General features: G+C 37.0%; 1 long non-coding RNA gene across 1 annotated transcript; it reads left to right on the top strand.

Moving 5' to 3' along the window:
• Positions 1 to 4,081: 4,081 nt before the first annotated feature.
• LOC124171807 lies at positions 4,082 to 4,791 on the top strand. Its single transcript, XR_006867970.1, has 2 exons — positions 4,082 to 4,182; positions 4,456 to 4,791. It is a non-coding gene; the product is annotated as an uncharacterized LOC124171807 (long non-coding RNA).
• Positions 4,792 to 20,992: the final 16,201 nt, after the last annotated feature.

Below are 20,992 nucleotides of genomic sequence, written 5' to 3'. Positions count from 1 at the left end.
CCACAATCTGAAAAATTATACATATCGATCTATCTAAATTAATGATGAAAAGTTTAAAATTCCACGAAACTATATCTGTTTAAGGTAACATGATTTTAGGAATGCCAGTTTTGTAAGACTTACCAAATGAGGTCAGTGCCTTATTTTTGTTAGAAGCACTCGACTTATTTTATTTAACTGCTATCACAAAGACATAGTGAATTATTAACATATAAAAGCAATCCCTAGCAACCAAACAAGTTTTGTTGCTAGGTTGCTAGGGAACCATGTGAACCGTATCCTGCAACGTATGCAATCGTAGTATACATCGTGCTTATTCACGGCCCATATCGAACTTCCATCGGTTAAGTTAGACTCGACAGACAGATCTTAGAAGTCTAAAATTTTTCATGTGCCCTCTGGGATGTATATACTAACAAGTCGCATTAAAGAAGCCTCCGCTTCTTGGAACCATTTATGTCAAACACCAGAAAATTAGCAGAACATTACTTAAAAAAGAGTTTTACATAATTTCCAAAAATTATCTTATGTAGAATTCCTTAAATAATTATCAGTTGCCAGCATAAGTTATGGTGTCACGCCTGCTGGATAAAAACCCGAAAGGCATGCGACCCGCACAACATTCTTATAGAATTCTGAGAAATGCAGAGTTCTTATAAGAATTTCTGTGAGACTTATAGAATCCTAAAAGAATTTGTGTAAGACTTAAAGAATCCTGTAAGTCTTACAGAATTCTTATAAGAATTTCTGTAAGACTCACAAGAATTTTCCATTAGGGCCTAGATTCACCTCGGTGATCGCAATCACAGTTAAGAATCACCGTTACTGATGAGTAGCAGTCACAGGTAACGAAGTGATCGCAAAATCACAGTTCCGCTCATGGCCCTTATATACAAGGGCCTTGGTTCCGCTCACACCAGTGCAACTTCCTATGCCCGCCGTACAGTTTTGGTGGCAGGTGTTTGAGGCTGCGGAATTTTAACGAACTACGAGCGCCACTTGTCGTCCACCCATGCTTTGTATGTGGTTCGGTTAGTTCATGTGTGTTTAAGCGATTTATTTGCACTTGAAAAACTATTTAATTGAGTTCTTCAGCATTTTTTTTAGATTCTAAACGCTAAAGTAATTCACTGTGTGAATTTCACGGGTGAGGCAGAAGCTCGTTCGCTTAATTTTCGGCGATATTTGAAATGCCACGAAGCTGTGTCGCACCAGGGTGTACTGAGGGGTATGGCTCTAAAAAGTCTACCTTCTCATTTTTCTCTGCTCCCAAAGATCCTGTTAAGAGGAGTAAATGGCAAGCTGCGATACCGATGGTAAACTTTGAGTTGAAGGCAGGGGAGGTACTGTGTGAAAGGCATTTCATGCCCCACGACATCGTCAGGAAGAAACTGTTGAGAGATGGCAATGGCAAAGTCGTCCAGGAGGTAAGTAAAGGCCCAGCTTAAATAAAATAATTTCATAAGTATCAATGAATATATTTAATGAGTTATTTCGCGATTTCATTTTAGGTGGAATTTAGATGAATTTAGATTTAGATAAATATTGATTATCTATATTTATTATTGACATTTCAATGGCTAATTTAATATTTGTTTTTCACAGTTATGATGATCTCCCAAGGATGAGATACCGTACTCAACTTAGAATTATTACAATTCATCTCAGCAATGCGTTGAGTTGAACAATGCCTTCTTTGTGAAACTCATCATTTTTGAAAGTAAAATGAGAATGTAAATGTTACCCTTCGGAGTATAACTCAGGAAAATCATCCAGTGAGTACCTTGTACTATAAATGTTGATTATCTATATTTATTACTTATTGACATTTCAATGGCTAATGTAATATTTGTTTTTCATAGATATGATGATCTCCTAAGGATGAGATACCATGCTCAACTTATTTCAATTCATCTTATACCCTATTGGAAATTTCTTATAAGTCTTACAGAAATTCTTATAAGAATTCTGTAAGACTTATAGATATCTGTAAGTCTTACAGAATTCTGATAGGATTCTATAAGTCTTACAGAATTCTTATAGGATTCTATAAGTCTTACAGAAATTCTTATAGGATTCTATAAGTCTTACAGAAATTCTTATAAGAACTTTGCATTTCTTATAGCATTCTATAAGAATGTTGCGCAGGTCACATAACTTTCAGGTTTTTATCCGGCATGCATTTAAGTCACCGTAACTTATGTTGGCAATTTATAATTATTTAAGAAATTCTTATAAGATTTTTTTGGAAATAATGTATAACTCTTTGTTAAGTAATGTTCTGCTAATTTATTGGCGTTTTCAGCATGGTATTTGACATAAATGGTTCCAAGAAGTTGAGGCTTCTTCTTATGAGACTTGTTAATATATATCCCTAAGAGCACACGAAAAATTGTACACTTATAAAATCTGTCTGTTTCGAGTCTATAGATTACTTAACCGATGGAAGTTTGATATGGGCCATGAATAAGCACGATGTATACTACGATTGCATACGTTGCAGGATACGGTTGCCATGGAAACCTTGTTTGGTTGTTAGGTTGCTAGGTATTGCTTTTATATGTTAATCATTCACCATGTTTTTGTGTGACCTGTTTAATGAAATAAGTCGTGTGCTTCTAACAAAAATAAGGCATTGACCTCATTTGGTAAGTCTTACAAAACTGGCATTCCTAAAATCATGTCACCTTAAACAAACAGTTTCGTAGAATTTTAAACTTTTCATCGTTAATTTAGATAGACTTGTATATTTTTCAGATTGTGACATATCTAATATAAGTGGAAGTTTTAATGAAAACAGTGTTTCAATGGACAAAGTGAGTGATTTAGTCGTCTCTGGAGAGAATGAATTTGTATGAGTAAACCTAAATAACATCTGCACAATTATTATTTTATGAAAAATACATCAACTATTATTCTCAATCAGTGTTTCTGGGATTCCTATTAATTTCCCTAAATCTTGCAATTATTGTTAGCCATATTCTACATATCCTTTTCTCCAAAATGGCATCAAATTCCATTTTGCTTTGCTTATTTCTTTCATTATCTATCCAAATCTGCATGCCCCTATGAAAAAATTGTATAAACCTGTTTCAAAATTTTATACAATTTATACAATTACCATGGTAATTGTATAAATTGTATAAAATTTTGAAACAGGTTTATACAATTTTTTCATAGGGGTGTAGAGGTCTCATTCTCTCTGGTATCTTAAATAAACATTGCTCATATGCATTTGATTTATCAAATTTTACTCTTCCTTCCCATATAATTTCTTGAAGTACCTATCGCCAGTGGAACTTGAATTTTATTTCATTTGCTTCTTCAATTTTCCAGGTTAAATCATATTCCATATTGCAATTCCTGTATCTTTCATTGCCTAATGATTGCCAAAGTTGTATTCAATTATCAGTATATCATTCTAGGCTATCGTTGGTTTCATTGATTTTAGTTTCTTTTAGCATGTGGGGACATTAACCCTATACAGAACCCATGCCCTGAAAGACCTCTATGGTATCTCGCCTTGCCTGGCCAGCCAGGTGAACTTTACAGGGCTTCAATGTCCTTTTTGATGTACACTGATGATAGACATCTACATTTGGTTCATGGGAAATCATTAGGTTTGTTGTATAAGATATAGGCGTCTACATTTGGATTGAATTAGGTATAGTGCTAACTTTGTACTCTCAGTAGGGATGTAAATCTTATGTAGGTTTTTATAGAAGTTTGCGCAAGTGTTTTAAGCATGTTGATATAATATTTATAATAAATATTTCCATCAGAAAATTTGTTATAAATATCATTTTGTAACTGATAGTTAGAAGAAATATTCTTTTAAGAAAAATTCTTATAAGAAATTTTCTTATAAGAAATATGCCCAATTTCTGATAAGAAATTTTCTTATAGAAAAATTCTTACAAGAAATTTTCTTATAAGAAATATGCCCAATTTCTGATAAGAAATTTTCTTATAGAAAAATTCTTATAAGAAATTTTCTTATAAGAAATATGTCCAATTTCTGATAAGAAATTTTCTTATAAGAAATTTCCAATAGGGTAAACTCATCATATTTGTTTGGATTACAAATATACCATTGCCACGTGTGTTGAGTGACTTCAGGCTTCGGTGCCAATGCTTTTACTATTTACCTCAGTTCAGATGGTAATCAATGTTGTTCATCAAGTAAGTTAGAATTAATATGAATGTTGATTATGATCATTTAATGCTCTTTAGGTATAATCTTTTAATGATTGGAGATTTCCTTAGCTACGTAGAATCTTATAAATTTGTTAGTCATGAGTAATGGGCTGTACTAAGGCTTCATCTGTTTATCAGCAATATCTGTTAAGAAAATGACTTCAGTATGTTTTCGGTGCCAAAGTGGTGTTTTTTGTAATGTGACAGTACAGATTGATATTCCTATAATGTTTTTCCTATCATTTGCAATGATTCCAGCTTACAGGATCATCTATGTTAAGACGGTTCATCTGTGGAGAAAATTATTGGATACTTATAATTTTGTGTGGCAGTGATGTTCTTTGATAGGTGCCAGTAATGACTCAGATTGGAAGATTTTTATGTCGTGAATTGGAAACTTAGCCATAATGAATGTGCAGATAAACTTTTAAGGGACGAGGTCATCGCAATACATGCATACTTAACCCTTTTATGGAGTTTACCACTTCCCTGTATTGAGAAGGTCACATTGTTCTTTTTATTTGTTCAATCTATATCTACACATGTTTCAAAGTTATCTCCAAACCTGAATAAATTACTTAAATGCAATGGGTATTTACTTCTTTTCATTTTGAACCAAACCTTTAATAAGATAGATATAATGAATTTATTTTTAGTATAACTCTCTTCCATCACCTAATCTGAGAAATTTGTACTGTGCATCTGTTGTGATAAATATTTAGTTTTTGTATCGCGTCATTTACGTAAGCATCACCTTACTGTGATGAGAATCCGTTCGCTAATGTCGTAGATAATCTCCAGTATTTATTCCATTGCTTAAAGGCGTACTTAGCAGTTACAAGTTCGTAGCCTAAGGGAAAAAGTCACCGGCATATAATTCGCAATATCAATGTACAGGAGTGTTAGAATCCCTGCGTAAGCTCATACAGTTCACATGAAAGAATGGTTATTGAATTTAAAATGATAAGATTTAGCCTTATATCTATGGAATCCAACATATTCTCCGCAAATATTTCCTTAATTTACACGGGTTTCAATGCCATTACGACGTCTGCCAGGGTTGAGGACAGGTGCTGCCTTTAGTTCCGACATTTACCGCGGCCTCAAAAACAAGCCACTTTTTTCTCGGGAGTAACAGCGGCTTGGTTCCGCTCATCACTAGTAATGATGGCGGATGGGTGAAAATAATCGACAATCGATAGTGTTCGATTGTTGAGTTCCGATTCTTTCGATTTTGAGGTGTCGATTCAATCGTTGTATCGATTGGTTAAGCTCGACTTTCACTTGAAAAACTCGGCGGCACTCTTTGTTTCCAAATATCGCATGTGAATCAAGCACCGGCGGCTATAATCTTATTTTGAAATTTAATCCAAGTAGACTGGATATTCTAGTGAAAGAAAAAATTCATACGCGGCTCCCTTAGAAAGTCAATTATGGAAATTTTTTCATAAAAACTTGGGAAAAACTGTGACATGTCATTATTGCAGTAAATTTAACATTACGTGTAGGAATACCACTATAATTCGCAAAGTCACGTGAATCGGACGCATTATGATATGATGAGAGATGAGGTAAAGCTTACCATTTGTTTGGCATTATCTTCATTTGATTGTATCAACTTGGAGTATAATTGGATACATCAAAGGTAAAATAATTATTCTGCCTGCACATAGTCGGCAGCACTGACTGTCAAAGCAATTGATTATGCCATCCCTATTTTTTAATGAATAGATGCTACCGATCCGATAACCATTTGATACGATAAATCGATTACAATGGAATTTTGCCCATCTCTGTGTTGAAGATCTTGTCGGAATTTTGTTTGCAGCGCTCATGGCGGAAATTGAGGAAATGGTATGATGTCCCAACGGTGGCCCAATGATAATCCATTTCGTAGGGCCATCGTTGGGGATTTCCGTTGGGCCACCGAACAATATCCCAACAGCATAAACCGTTTCGTTGGGCCGCCGAACAATATCTGCGTTGGGCCAACAGCGGAATTTGGTAGGCATATCCACCCACAATGAGCCAACCGTGACTACGGTTCCCCAACCGAGACCCAACAATCAATGTTACTTGCGTGGCGCCGATTTAAACGCTTCGCACTTGTCCGTGAAAGAAAAGCGGAATTGCGGGGCATTTTCAAAACTGACATTCGTCGCACGAATGATCATGTTTGAATTAAAAATGAAATCCACACCGAGTAACACAGGAAACGGAATTTTGGCTAAATAAAACACGTGGTTCCAAGAAAACTAGCCTATTTGGACCTTGAGAAAGACAGTGGAATTAATATGAAATGGCTGCCCCGACACCGTAATTAAATCGATGCCAACATTCTTACGAATAATCTTTCTCCGGGAACATTTCAGAGAAGCTAAGAAATCTTCATCACACAAGGAAACTGAACACCCAGCATCAATAAAAGCTTGGCATGGCACTGAATGAAGGTTAATGGATAAAATAGGCAATCGAGACAAACACTTGTCACGGATACTCATCAAACTCACGGCCGGCTGAGTAAATCGTCGTCTTATGCGACACTCGTTCACTTCGTGGCCAGGTTTATGACAGTAAGAACATTTAATAGGAATGGAAACTTCCCTAGACACACTGGAAGAGGCAACAGCAGACGTGTTCCTAGAGATACGATGGAAAGTGTTGGAATATTCAGCACAGTCCATCAAATGTTTAGAAGCCTGCGTGATAATTCGAGTCCAATTCTTCAAACGTGTTGGGCTGATTTGAGAACATAATTGCAGATTTAGTTAATGGATTAAGCCCTTGAATAATGAGTCGCACAATGCAAGACTCTGAGTAATGCAAACCTAATACTTGAATAGCATTACGCACAGAAGACACGAAATCGTGGGGCGTCTCGCGAGGAAATTGCAATCCATGGAATCTCTTAACTTTCGTGGTGATCAAGCGATCAAACTCTCTGTCACTAACGATTCTAGCCCAAACTCTTTCTGTGATTTGAGGCCATGAGAGATTCAAGTTTAACATAGACAACCAAAAATGACGAGAGTTGGCATGAAGTTTAGATACCAAAAGGTACAATAACGTTGACAGAGGAACCAAAGACAAAGTAACAATTTCATTGATTTTTAACATGAAATTAAACCAATTCTCACTATTAGAGACTTCAAATGACGGAAAATCACTGAGTAATTGTTTAACAATTATTAACGCTTCAGAAACTGGCAATGTCTGAGAAGCAGACATTTCGTGAGAAACGTGAGTCTCCCCTAGTAGCACAATTTGTGTTCAGAGTATGCTCAAGGCATTTTCAACACATATGTAAGATGTGTTCAACATAATTTCAGCACATGCTGAGCATATGTAAATGTCCGGCAAGGCACATGCTCAACATATGTTCAACACAAGTTTTCAACATATGCTCAGCATGTTTTCCACACATGCTCAACATATGTTTTTAACATATGCTCAGCATATTAGCCACTTCCCTGATAAAAATAAACTCCTCCATTAAGGAGAGGTTTACCCTCCATTGAGGGTACAGGAAGGATAGGTGTACCCTTCCTGTACCCTTCAGCAAGGGTACACGAAGGGTATTTTAGAACATTGGTGGGTACGCCCTCTCCTTCCTGGAGGGCACGGGAAGGGTTTGGCCAGCCTCGATGAAGGGTAAAGGAAGGATAAGTGTACCCTTCAGCAAGGGTACACGAAGGGTATTTTAGAACATTGGTGGGTACGCCCTCTCCTTCCTGGAGGGTACGGGAAGGGTTTGGCCAGCCTCAATGAAGGGTACAGGAAGGGTAGGATAAAATAAAAACTAAAAATCCATAAATTAACATAAAAATTAAAAAAAAATCGCTAATAAACTAAATTAAACGAATGGGGATGAGTTGCAACAGTGATTTCTTAAGTTATAGGGCATTAAAAAAATTGGCCTTCACGTGGTCTTGAACCCAGGACCTGCATATTACAGGATCACGAACTAGAGATTTAACAACCTCGGCTATCGAGGTACTTGACTGACGTAGTTTCTCAACGGAACTTATACTACAAAATCTTAAGATGAGAATCGCACCCGGGCCTATGTGGAAGAAAGCTGTGACTTTTTTCTACCACACCTATTTCGTTTCAGAAAATAAGATCGGCATTCTAATACTGAACATCACTCTAGCGATGTCTCATTGTCAGCCACACAAATAGGTTACATCCTAAAACATGAATGGAAGAACTTCTAAATGAGCTTTTTTCACACAATTACAGAAACTATTGTGTACAGTGGCGTAGTCAGGAATTTCGTTTGGGGGGGGGTCCAAAACCAGGTGGGAAAAGTTTTGAAAAACAGGATAGTAAGTATTGGAATTCAAGTTATTCAAACACTTTTCATAATCGAAAAAACTTCAATGGTCAAAGAAATATTTTTAAAATTCATTATTTTTCAATATTTTGATTTCTATTATGAAGGAAAATGATTGTGTTATTATACTTCGGGGGGGCGGACCCAGACGGCACAGGAAGTTTTCGTACCTGAATACGAGGGTGGACCATAGAGATACAAAAATCGCGCTTAGGAAGTTACTAAAAAGGTTTTGTTTCTTTATTTCCTTTAATGATGAAAAAAGATGCAAGAGGACTGGCAAATTCATATGCATCGATAAAATTGTATCTCATCGATAAAACTGTATTCGGTCTGGGACTATTTTCTTTTGCGGGTGGTGCCATCTGGTGCCATCGTGCCATATCCTCCTAGAAAGATCACATGCCTTCACAAGCTAGCACAAGCCGTTGGAGATCGCATCGTTTACGTCACGTCTCACCACATTTCAGGAATTTTGTGGCTAAGTTTGTGAAAAATAGAGTGTCTGGTAATGGTGAAGTTTCCCTTATTCTTTAATTTCATTCACTGGGCTTCAGAAACGTGTTTGTGAGATATTTATGTTAAAAATGCCTTTCGTGTGTGTATTGTCGGGATGTAATGGAAACTCCGGTACATGGTTCAAGTTTTTAGCTTTCCAAAAGATCCTGAGTTGAAGAAGAAGTGCATTTGGGCGATAAGAAGAAAACATTTCACCCCTACGAAAAACTGTGAGGTATGTACTTTTTCTCGCTGTAATTATTTGGATGTAATTTTAAGTTAGAAGTGGCTTCGGGATGTTGATGCATCAACGTCCCGAACTATTCATTACTGAAGTACTATAGTACTATTCAGTACTATTCAGTACTAAAAATGGTGATTCAAAATATTGTAGCAGCAATTCATTTGAAAATTCTTGCATTTTAGTTGTTTTTTTGTATTAATTCATTCGGTAAACGTGTGGTTAAAGGAGAAACTAGGAATTAGCTGCCAAGTTTATAGGATCAAATATTGCTTCTTAGCTTGCCCTATGGTGTATTACACGTCGGTTTTCATCATTAAAAATTATCTTATGCTATAGTTTAAAACAATAAAAATATCAGGCATACAAATATTTGATATATATTTACGAGCCTAGTAATTTGATTTCTCATGGAGAAATACCAAAAATTGGAAATGATTTGACCTAATACGTTACATGGTATTTTATTATTTATTAATTTTAGGTGTGTGAGCTTCACATCGCACCTTGTGATATCAGAAAATAATCTGTGGCCTTGGACGAGAAGACGAGGAGAAAATTCTTGCTGAATTGAAGGTGCCCAGATTGGAGGAAGGTACCATTGCTTCACTGTTACCTGTCGCCAAGAAGACAGACATTGTGGCAGAAGTGACATATTTGTGGATGTGGATTTGATTTGTGCAAGTTGATGCTGTGATAGTGGACGTTCATCGGAGAAAGTATTGAAGATAGTTTTTATGTATCGACCAGTCGATCCTCTTTTAAATAATTTTTTATTTGAAAGAGAATAAGAGTAATTGTTTCGCTAAATTAGATGTGGGATAGAAGAGAAAATTGGAAATATTATTGTGGTTGACAATAGAAAATACATAATATATGTATTGTATTTCTGTGGGTTTTTTCTTTCCTGCCTCTTTAAAATTTATTGTGGTGGTGACTTCATGCAAAGTAAGTATAAAATCGGAGGTGTGATCTAAGAGATACCATGTTTTATTTTACAAGTGTTTATGCTGGTGATTTGGCAGGACTTTCATATTTTTAATAGGTTGATACATTTACTGCAGTGACCTTGAGACTTTTACTCATCCCAAATAATTTTTCAAATACTTTAGCGCCTGACATGGGTAAGTTTTAGTAGCTGACACTGAACTATACGTTAATTTTTGCTTGCATTTTGATGAATTCGATCATACTAATAGCAGATGTGTCAGCAATCCTGTTTCATCGGCAATTTTTATTTAAAAATTTTATTTCGTCAGGCTTTAGGGTAAGCTTTTTAATGCTCGTGGGCTATGTGATGTCTTATTTAGTGTCAAAATTAATAAGAATTTACTCTTATTAACATCTCAAGGTTTCCAAGTAAGTACGAGCCACTTAAGAATGCTGGATGCTGGGGATGCGTGAATTAGCCTTGAGAATCTCATTTTTCGCAGTTATTTAAGTGGCCGAATAAGTTTTGTAAATTCTCAATAGGTAAATAATACTGTATCATGAATTCTAAATACCATGATATAGTATTATTTACCTGTTGAGAACTTACAATTCATAATGATTCGTATTAAGGTTCTCGCTACGGTCGGTAGCTATCGATTGTGTTGCGTTCGATACATTTTTCGATCGTGCGAGTTACGATATATCTAATTTTCGACCTAATCGATTGAGATTAGTCTGAGTGCTGTGTTCCTGCGCGCTTCGTATCCTATCGTACGTGCTTCATAGCGGACCTTCACATGCTGCGTACGCGCTTCGTCGACAGGCCGCGAATGGAAATTATCCATTGACGAAAAGCGACGGAGCGGCACAGTATCCCCGTAGTCAATGGGTACTATGTACATACGAATTAGATACGGAGGGTTCTGTGCCGTCTGCGAAGGTGGACCATCAACATATAAGTGGATACAAGAAATCGCGATTAGGAAGTTATTAAAAAAGTTTTGTTTCTTATTTCTTTTAATGAAGAAAAAAGATACAAGAGGGCTGGCAAAATCATATGCACCTACAAAATTGTATCTCATCGATAAACCTGTATTCAGTCTGGGACTATTTTCTTTCGCGGGTGGTGCCATATCCTTCCAAAGAAGGCCCGATCAAAAGCCAGCACTGACCTTTGGAGATCGCGTCGTTTAAGTTACGTCTCACCACATTTCAGGGATTTTTGTGGTTAAGTTGGTGAAAAATAGTGTCCGGCAATGGTGATGCTACGTACGCGCTTCGTCGACAGGTCGGGAATGAATATTATCTATTACCGAAAAGTGACGGAGCGGCATAGTATCCCCGTAGTCAATGGGTACTATGTACTTACGAATTAGATACGGACGGTTCTGTGCCGTCTGGGGATGTTTCCCTTATTCTTTAATTTCTTTCACTGGGCTTCAGAAACGTGTTTGTGAGGTATTTTAGTTAAAAATGCCTTTCGTGTGTGTATTGTCGGGATGTAATGGAAACTCCGGGACATGGTTCAAAATTTTAGCTTTCCAAAAGATCCTGAGTTGAAGAAGAAGTGCATTTGGGCGATAAGAAGAAAACATTTCACCCCTACGAAAAACTGTGAGGTATGTACTCTTTCTCGCTGTAATTATTTGGATGTAATTTTAAGTTAGAAGTGGCTTCGGGATGTTGATGCATCAACATCCCGAACTATTCAGTACTGAAGTACTATAGTACTATTCAGTACTATTCAGTACTAAAAATGGTGATTCAAAATATTGTAGCAGCAATTCATTTGAAAATTCTTGCATTTTAGTTGTTTTTTTGTATTAATTCATTCGGTAAACGTGTGGTTAAAGGAGAAACTAGGAATTAGCTGCCAAGTTTATAGGATCAAATATTGCTTCTTAGCTTGCCCTATGGTGTATTACACGTCGGTTTTCATCATTAAAAATTATCTTATGCTATAGTTTAAAACAATAAAAATATCAGGCATACAAATATTTGATATATATTTACGAGCCTAGTAATTTGATTTCTCATGGAGAAATACCAAAAATTGGAAATGATTTGACCTAATACGTTACATGGTATTTTATTATTTATTAATTTTAGGTGTGTGAGCTTCACATCGCACCTTGTGATATCAGAAAATAATCTGTGGCCTTGGACGAGAAGACGAGGAGAAAATTCTTGCTGAATTGAAGGTGCCCAGATTGGAGGAAGGTACCATTGCTTCACTGTTACCTGTCGCCAAGAAGACAGACATTGTGGCAGAAGTGACATATTTGTGGATGTGGATTTGATTTGTGCAAGTTGATGCTGTGATAGTGGACGTTCATCGGAGAAAGTATTGAAGATAGTTTTTATGTATCGACCAGTCGATCCTCTTTTAAATAATTTTTTATTTGAAAGAGAATAAGAGTAATTGTTTCGCTAAATTAGATGTGGGATAGAAGAGAAAATTGGAAATATTATTGTGGTTGACAATAGAAAATACATAATATATGTATTGTATTTCTGTGGGTTTTTTCTTTCCTGCCTCTTTAAAATTTATTGTGGTGGTGACTTCATGCAAAGTAAGTATAAAATCGGAGGTGTGATCTAAGAGATACCATGTTTTATTTTACAAGTGTTTATGCTGGTGATTTGGCAGGACTTTCATATTTTTAATAGGTTGATACATTTACTGCAGTGACCTTGAGACTTTTACTCATCCCAAATAATTTTTCAAATACTTTAGCGCCTGACATGGGTAAGTTTTAGTAGCTGACACTGAACTATACGTTAATTTTTGCTTGCATTTTGATGAATTCGATCATACTAATAGCAGATGTGTCAGCAATCCTGTTTCATCGGCAATTTTTATTTAAAAATTTTATTTCGTCAGGCTTTAGGGTAAGCTTTTTAATGCTCGTGGGCTATGTGATGTCTTATTTAGTGTCAAAATTAATAAGAATTTACTCTTATTAACATCTCAAGGTTTCCAAGTAAGTACGAGCCACTTAAGAATGCTGGATGCTGGGGATGCGTGAATTAGCCTTGAGAATCTCATTTTTCGCAGTTATTTAAGTGGCCGAATAAGTTTTGTAAATTCTCAATAGGTAAATAATACTGTATCATGAATTCTAAATACCATGATATAGTATTATTTACCTGTTGAGAACTTACAATTCATAATGATTCGTATTAAGGTTCTCGCTACGGTCGGTAGCTATCGATTGTGTTGCGTTCGATACATTTTTCGATCGTGCGAGTTACGATATATCTAATTTTCGACCTAATCGATTGAGATTAGTCTGAGTGCTGTGTTCCTGCGCGCTTCGTATCCTATCGTACGTGCTTCATAGCGGACCTTCACATGCTGCGTACGCGCTTCGTCGACAGGCCGCGAATGGAAATTATCCATTGACGAAAAGCGACGGAGCGGCACAGTATCCCCGTAGTCAATGGGTACTATGTACATACGAATTAGATACGGAGGGTTCTGTGCCGTCTGCGAAGGTGGACCATCAACATATAAGTGGATACAAGAAATCGCGATTAGGAAGTTATTAAAAAAGTTTTGTTTCTTATTTCTTTTAATGAAGAAAAAAGATACAAGAGGGCTGGCAAAATCATATGCACCTACAAAATTGTATCTCATCGATAAACCTGTATTCAGTCTGGGACTATTTTCTTTCGCGGGTGGTGCCATATCCTTCCAAAGAAGGCCCGATCAAAAGCCAGCACTGACCTTTGGAGATCGCGTCGTTTAAGTTACGTCTCACCACATTTCAGGGATTTTTGTGGTTAAGTTGGTGAAAAATAGTGTCCGGCAATGGTGATGCTACGTACGCGCTTCGTCGACAGGTCGGGAATGAATATTATCTATTACCGAAAAGTGACGGAGCGGCATAGTATCCCCGTAGTCAATGGGTACTATGTACTTACGAATTAGATACGGACGGTTCTGTGCCGTCTGGGGATGTTTCCCTTATTCTTTAATTTCTTTCACTGGGCTTCAGAAACGTGTTTGTGAGGTATTTTAGTTAAAAATGCCTTTCGTGTGTGTATTGTCGGGATGTAATGGAAACTCCGGGACATGGTTCAAAATTTTAGCTTTCCAAAAGATCCTGAGTTGAAGAAGAAGTGCATTTGGGCGATAAGAAGAAAACATTTCACCCCTACGAAAAACTGTGAGGTATGTACTCTTTCTCGCTGTAATTATTTGGATGTAATTTTAAGTTAGAAGTGGCTTCGGGATGTTGATGCATCAACATCCCGAACTATTCAGTACTGAAGTACTATAGTACTATTCAGTACTATTCAGTACTAAAAATGGTGATTCAAAATATTGTAGCAGCAATTCATTTGAAAATTCTTGCATTTTAGTTGTCTTTTTTGTATTAATTCATTCGGTAAACGTGTGGTTAAAGGAGAAACTAGGAATAAGCTGCCAAGTTTATAGGATCGAATATTGCTTCTTAGCTTGCCCTATGGTGTATTACACGTCGGCTTTCATCATTTCAAATTATCTTATGCTATAGTCTAAAACAATAAAAATATCAGGCATACAAATATTTACTATATTTACGAGCCTAGTAATTTGATTTCTCATGGAGAAATACAAAAATTGGAAATGATTTGACCTAATACGTTACATGGTATTTTATTATTTATTAATTTTAGGTGTGTGAGCTTCACATCGCACCTTGTGATATCAGAAGATAATCTGTGGCCTTTGACGAGAAGACGAGGAGAAAATTCTTGCTGAATTGAAGGTGCCCAGATTGGAGGAAGGTACCATTGCTTCACTGTTACCTGTCGCCAAGAAGACAGACATTGTGGCAGAAGTGACATATTTGTGGATGTGGATTTGATTTGTGCAAGTTGATGCTGTGATAGTGGACTTTCATCGGAGAAAGTATTGAAGATAGTTTTTATGTATCGACCAGTCCTCTTTTAAATAATTTTCTATTCGAAAGAGATCCTGAGTTGAAGAAGAAGTGCATTTGGGCTATAAGAAGAAAACATTTCACCGCTACGAAAAACTGTGAGGTATGTACTATTTCTCGCTGTAATTATTTCGATCTAATTTTAAGTTATAAGTGGCTTCGGGATGTTGATGCATCACTTCAGTACTGAAAATGGTGATTCAAAATATTGTAGCAGCTATTCATTTGAAAATTCTTGCATTTTAGTTGTATTTTTTGTACCAATTTATTCAGTAAACGTGTGGTTAAAGGAAAAACTAGGAATTAGGAGCCAAGTTTATAGAGTCGTATGTTGTTTCTTAGCTTGCCCTATGGTGTATTACACGTCGGCTTTCATCATTTCAAATTATCTTATGTTATAGTTTAAAATAAAAAAAATTAGGTATACAATTATTTACAATATTTACGAGCCTAGTAATTTGATTTCTCATGCAGAAATACCAAAAATTGGAAATGATTTGACCTAATAAGTTACATGGTATTTTATTATTTATTAATTTTAGGTGTGCGAGCTTCACATCGCACCTTGTGATATCAGAAAATAATCTGTGGCCTTGGACGAGAAGACGAGGAGAAAATTCTTGCTGAATTGAAGGTGCCAAGATTGGAGGAAGGTACCATTGCTTCACTGTTACCTGTCGCCAAGAAGACAGACATTGTGGCAGAAGTGACATATTTGTGGATGTGGATTTGATTTGTGCAAGTTGATGCTGTGATAGTGGACGTTCATAGGAGAAAGTATTGAAGATAGGTATTATGTATCGGCCAGTCCTCTTTTTAAATAATTTTCTATTCAAAAGAGAATAAGAGTAATTGTTTCGCTAAATTAGATGTGGGTTAGAAGAGAAAATTGGAAATATTATTGTGATTGACTAAAGAAAATACGTAGTACCTGTATTTTGTTTCTGTGGTTTTTTCTTTCCTGCCTCTTCAAATTTCTTGTGGTGATGACTTCATGCAAAGTACGTATAATTTCGGATGTGTGATCTTTGAGATATCATATTTTATTTTACAAATGTTTATGCTGGTGATTTGGCTGGACTTTCATATTTTTAATAGGTTGATACATCTACTGCAGTGACGTAGAGACTTTTATACTAATCCCAAATAATTTTTTAAATACTTTAGCGCCTGGTACGGGTACGTTTTAGTAGCTGAGACTGAACTATACGTTAATTATTGCTTGCGTTCTGATGAATTCGATCATACTAATAGCAGATGTGTCAGCAGTCCTGTTTCATCGGCAATTTTTATTTAAAAATTTCATTTCGTCAGGCTTTAGGGTAAGATTTTCAATGCTCATGGGCCATGTGATGTCTTATTTAGTGTCAAACTTAGTAAGAAATTACTCTTATTAACATCTCAAGGTTTCCAAGTAAGTACGATCCACTTATGAATGCTGCATGTTGGGGATGAGTGAATTAGCCATGAGAATCTCATTTTTCGCAGAGTTATTTAAGTGGCCGAGTAAGTTTTGTAAGTTCTCAATAGGTAAATAGTATGATATCATGGTAATTAGAATTCATGATATAGTATTATTTACCTATTGAGGACTTACACTTCATAATGATTCATAACATTCTCGCTACGGTTGGTAGCTATCGATTGTGTTGCGTTCGATACATTTTTCGATCGTGCGAGTTACGATATATCTAATTTTCGACCCAATCGATTGAGATTAGCCTGAGTGCTGTGTTCCTGCGCGCTTCGTATCCTATCGTACGTGCTTCATAGCGGACATTCACATGCTGCGTACGCGCTTCGTTGACAGGCCGCGAATGGAAATTATCCATTGACGAAAAGCGACGGAGCGGCATAGTATCCCCGTAGTCAGGGAAAAGACTCCACAAACAAGAAATCAGCTCACAAGAAAAAAAATTGCCAAAAATAATTTACGAGTATTTTCGTTCAATATCTATTCCAAGTAGAGTATTCAAAATCAGAAGTATTACAGAAAACAATGATGATAATTAATGATCCCATAGGAAACATTACCAACTAAATACCAGCAGTATACTTTTTCTAAATTGGCCTTGTCCCACTGGCCATGCGTCCACGACCAGGGCCCGAGCAGAAGAGAGGTTAGCTTTTGCACGACGAGACAGGATTGAGGGGAGGGGTTTTTCCAAGGTAGTCAGGCCGATGTTCAATCCGCTGCGTCACTGTCCCTGTTGACAGGCTGCTCCGCAAAACATCATCCCTGGGTTGGAGTGAACAGCATACCGGCCAGAATTTCCCCCTCAAACTTCTGGGTTGGAGACATCAGCTGAATCAGAGTGATATTCATTGGAACACAAGGAGGGGAGAGACAGTGGGGTGAGGTGTTGGAGGGAGAGAGAGTTGTGATAGGACTATGGTAAAACTTCTCACTCCAAAGTGCATACTAGGGACTTAGCACCCATTTCCCCTTGCTTGCCATGGAGTAAGTATTCCTCCGCAGTAGTCTTGCATTGCAGGTAGGCTGGGTTCGGGGCTGGTTACGGGTGGTTGTTTCGGATGCTGATTTCCGGAGGCAGGTTTTCCGGAGGCAGGATTTTCCGGAGACAGGATTTTGCGAGACAGGGCCTTTGTGGAAGGGCCTTTGCGCGAAAATCCTTAGCGCGAAAAACCTTAGCGGGAGAAGTTCTGCGGATAAGTTCGGAGGAATTTCTGGGGGGGGGGGGTATCAGAAATTTGGGGGGGGGGGGGGGAACATTAAAAAATGTCACACTATAATATGTAAAAATCAAGGTAAAATTCGCATTTTTCAAACCTTTGGCATAAATGGGATAATGCTCCTAATAATATTCCCAATAATTCTATTCTCCATGCTGGTTTGTGATCCCACCTTTCTTTTTGTTCAAAAAAATCTTTTCATGGGTGAATATATTTCAGATATAGAGAGAGTGGAAGAGTTACCATGTAACAAGGTTGAAGTGTTTCTTTGAAGCAGTATAAAACTAGCAGAAGGACGACTTAGATACTATAAAATATGGAATGAAATGTGTTGATAAGGGAGAAAAAACATCTTCCTGCTGGCATCTTTCACAATGGAGATTAAATATGCAGAAAACATTTGAATAAAAAATGTGTTCATAAACTAACCTGCTAATTGAGAGGTAGGGGAGAGTGGGCCACAATGACACAAATATCAGTACATCATTTTTCATAGTTTTTCCAATTGACATTATTTATTTCTGTCTTTTCAGCTGATAACTTCTCTGTTTTCTACAAATTCTTCTCTTCTTACGATGATGTAATGTAAATTTGAATGGCTCTGAAGTTACTTCACAAAAATCCTTGCAAGTGTCTAAATAAGTGCCGAAAGTGGGGCCACAATGAGACATGGTAATGAACTCAAGAATACATAATACATTTTAACAGCTATTTATTGTAAATTGTACTTATAAAGGAAGTTTATTTTACAAATAAACCTCTTTGACATTTAAAATACTAATGGAAAGGTTATAATCAGTGGTATGGGGGGATGAGGGGATAGATCCCCCCCTCAAAGCCTTAGACAAATAAAAAAATACTTATAACTATACATAGTCTTGTTTTGACATATAATAACTGTATCTGCGTGAAGTTAACTTCTAAGTGCCAAAATGATGTGAAATGTATTTCCAGACGTCGTTTTTCAAAGATTTTCACGGATCCCATTTGCCTGGGGGGGGGGGGGGATTGCCACCCCAGGCCTTGCCATCCCCCCCAAAGCATATGTCTAGTTACGCCACTGGTTATAATACTTAAGTTTAAAGATATCAATTTAAAGTTAACAGCAACCTTATAAAAAGTATGGAGCCTTGCTGTGTTAGCCATAAGTGAAGGTTTTGGCAAAATCATTATATCAGAAAGTCTAATCAATGAAACATCTAAGATGAGACGAAAACTATAATAGCCTTCGTTGTTTAAGCTTTTCCTTTAAAAAACAAACTTCTACATCACCAATTTTGTCTTTTGTTGATATTACTTTGGCAATGTAATAAACATCCATATTATCTATGGGCTCAAATTTTACAAGGACAATATCATCAACATTTGGCTCCTTTTCAAGTAGATTAAATTTTCAGATATCAATTATTCTTGATGGTCATCTTCACTGTTGCTAAGAAATTTGTCATTGCTTCCGCTTGAAACATCCCAGACAGCACACTGGTAACGGTATACATACACCGTAAGTATACCAGGTGTATACTGTTTCCGTGAGAATCTGTATACATGTTTTTGATTCTAAGCATACATAAACAGTATCCTGAAGCGTATACGTATACAGTATACGAAAGGTATATATATACCTTTCATATACTGTATACGTATGTGCTACATATGGAAACAGAATCTGAGAGGTATATGTATACCTTTCATATACTGTTTCGATATGTAATCTCAGTGGCGGATGCATATGGGAGGCATGCCCCCCAACCCTTTCCTGGCCGCCTGCATAACCAAACATTGCAGAACTACAAATTTTACTTTTTTATATCATAAATTGGCTTTGTATTTCATTTGCGTATAATCAGTTTAAATAATACTTTCTTAGACTTTGCATGTGACTTGATTTTTTTAAGGATAAAAGTAAAGGTTGGTCAAGATATCTTTTGCGCCCCCCTCTTGAGTTTCTTTTCTGTATCCGCTACAGTGTAGCCATTAGTAAACGATAAGTGTCCTTTAAAGGTTACTCTGTCCGTATACTATTTCCACATGTAGTCTTCAATATAGTGTCCTTTCCAATGGGCTAAAACCTTTCCGTTACTTGCGTGCTCCTATGACCCCAAGAAGTGCACTGACAGGAATAAATCTAAATTACCTCAGAAAGGGCCACTCACGCCAAATATGTGGAAGGGTAGGAGCCAGACGAATGGTAGTCCACGTGATGGTGTCACGTGAAAAACACTTGGAATTTAGTTGGAAAACCTTACCAGCTAACTCTTCCCTGAAAACATGGAGTGGGACCTGTTGCAAAGGGCAGGTGTCATTCACGGCAGCGAGGTTGGCAAAGCAAATAATTACGTTTGTACGCAGGTATCTTCATTCTTTGTAAAGGTGTCGGCTCGAGCCGCTACTCTCTTCTTACTTTCCTTCTAGTTTCATTGGATAAAGACGTCATCTCATTTAATATCTTCAAACTGATTCATCAGTGAATTCATTTTTCCCGGATGGCTTGAGGCAGCCCTGGCAAAAATGAAGGAGGCTGATAACGGTGCTGGAGAGTGTTTACAGATGTTCTCTAGAGGTTCTGATGCGTTCTTAGATGTTTTCATCGCCTTTGTCGATGTTCTCCCACGTGTATTTGTGTTTCCCTCTTTTTTTGCACGTAAGTAAACGCTGTGCTGATAAACCAGTTCAGAAATTCTCTAGGAACGCGGTAGAACACCTCCCGAGTGTGTTTGCCTTTCTGCTCTGGAACACTCGTAACGCTATCTAACTGGGCTGCGTTGGAACGTAGGTGAACGCCCGAGAAAATGCCTACCAAGAGTGTTCTATCATTTTTGTTCGGAACACCCAAGAACGCCGTCCGCCTTGGTTATGAAGAAATGCAGATTAAATTAAAAAAATCAATCAACTCTCTTAAGATGTAAAAGAATTCTGTCATGAAAAGTCCCTCGTTTCATAAAGAAAAATGCTCTTCGAAATGTGATTTCATTCGTGCTTTTTTATCTACTGAGGCGATGAAACAAAAAAGATATTTTTCAGTGGAATTTATTCCTCAAGTCATGAGGCGAAACTTTATGTTTTTGAATGCCAAGATTTGGACTCCCGCCCGTGATTTCAACCTATCGATTGTGGATTCCGTCGATAGTCGATTCCACCAATAGTCTATTTCCATCGATACAT

This window comes from Ischnura elegans, chromosome X (assembly GCF_921293095.1).
Source record: "Ischnura elegans chromosome X, ioIscEleg1.1, whole genome shotgun sequence".
Classification (NCBI taxonomy): Eukaryota; Metazoa; Arthropoda; class Insecta; order Odonata; family Coenagrionidae; genus Ischnura; species Ischnura elegans.
This window is presented reverse-complemented; position numbering and strand designations above follow the sequence as displayed.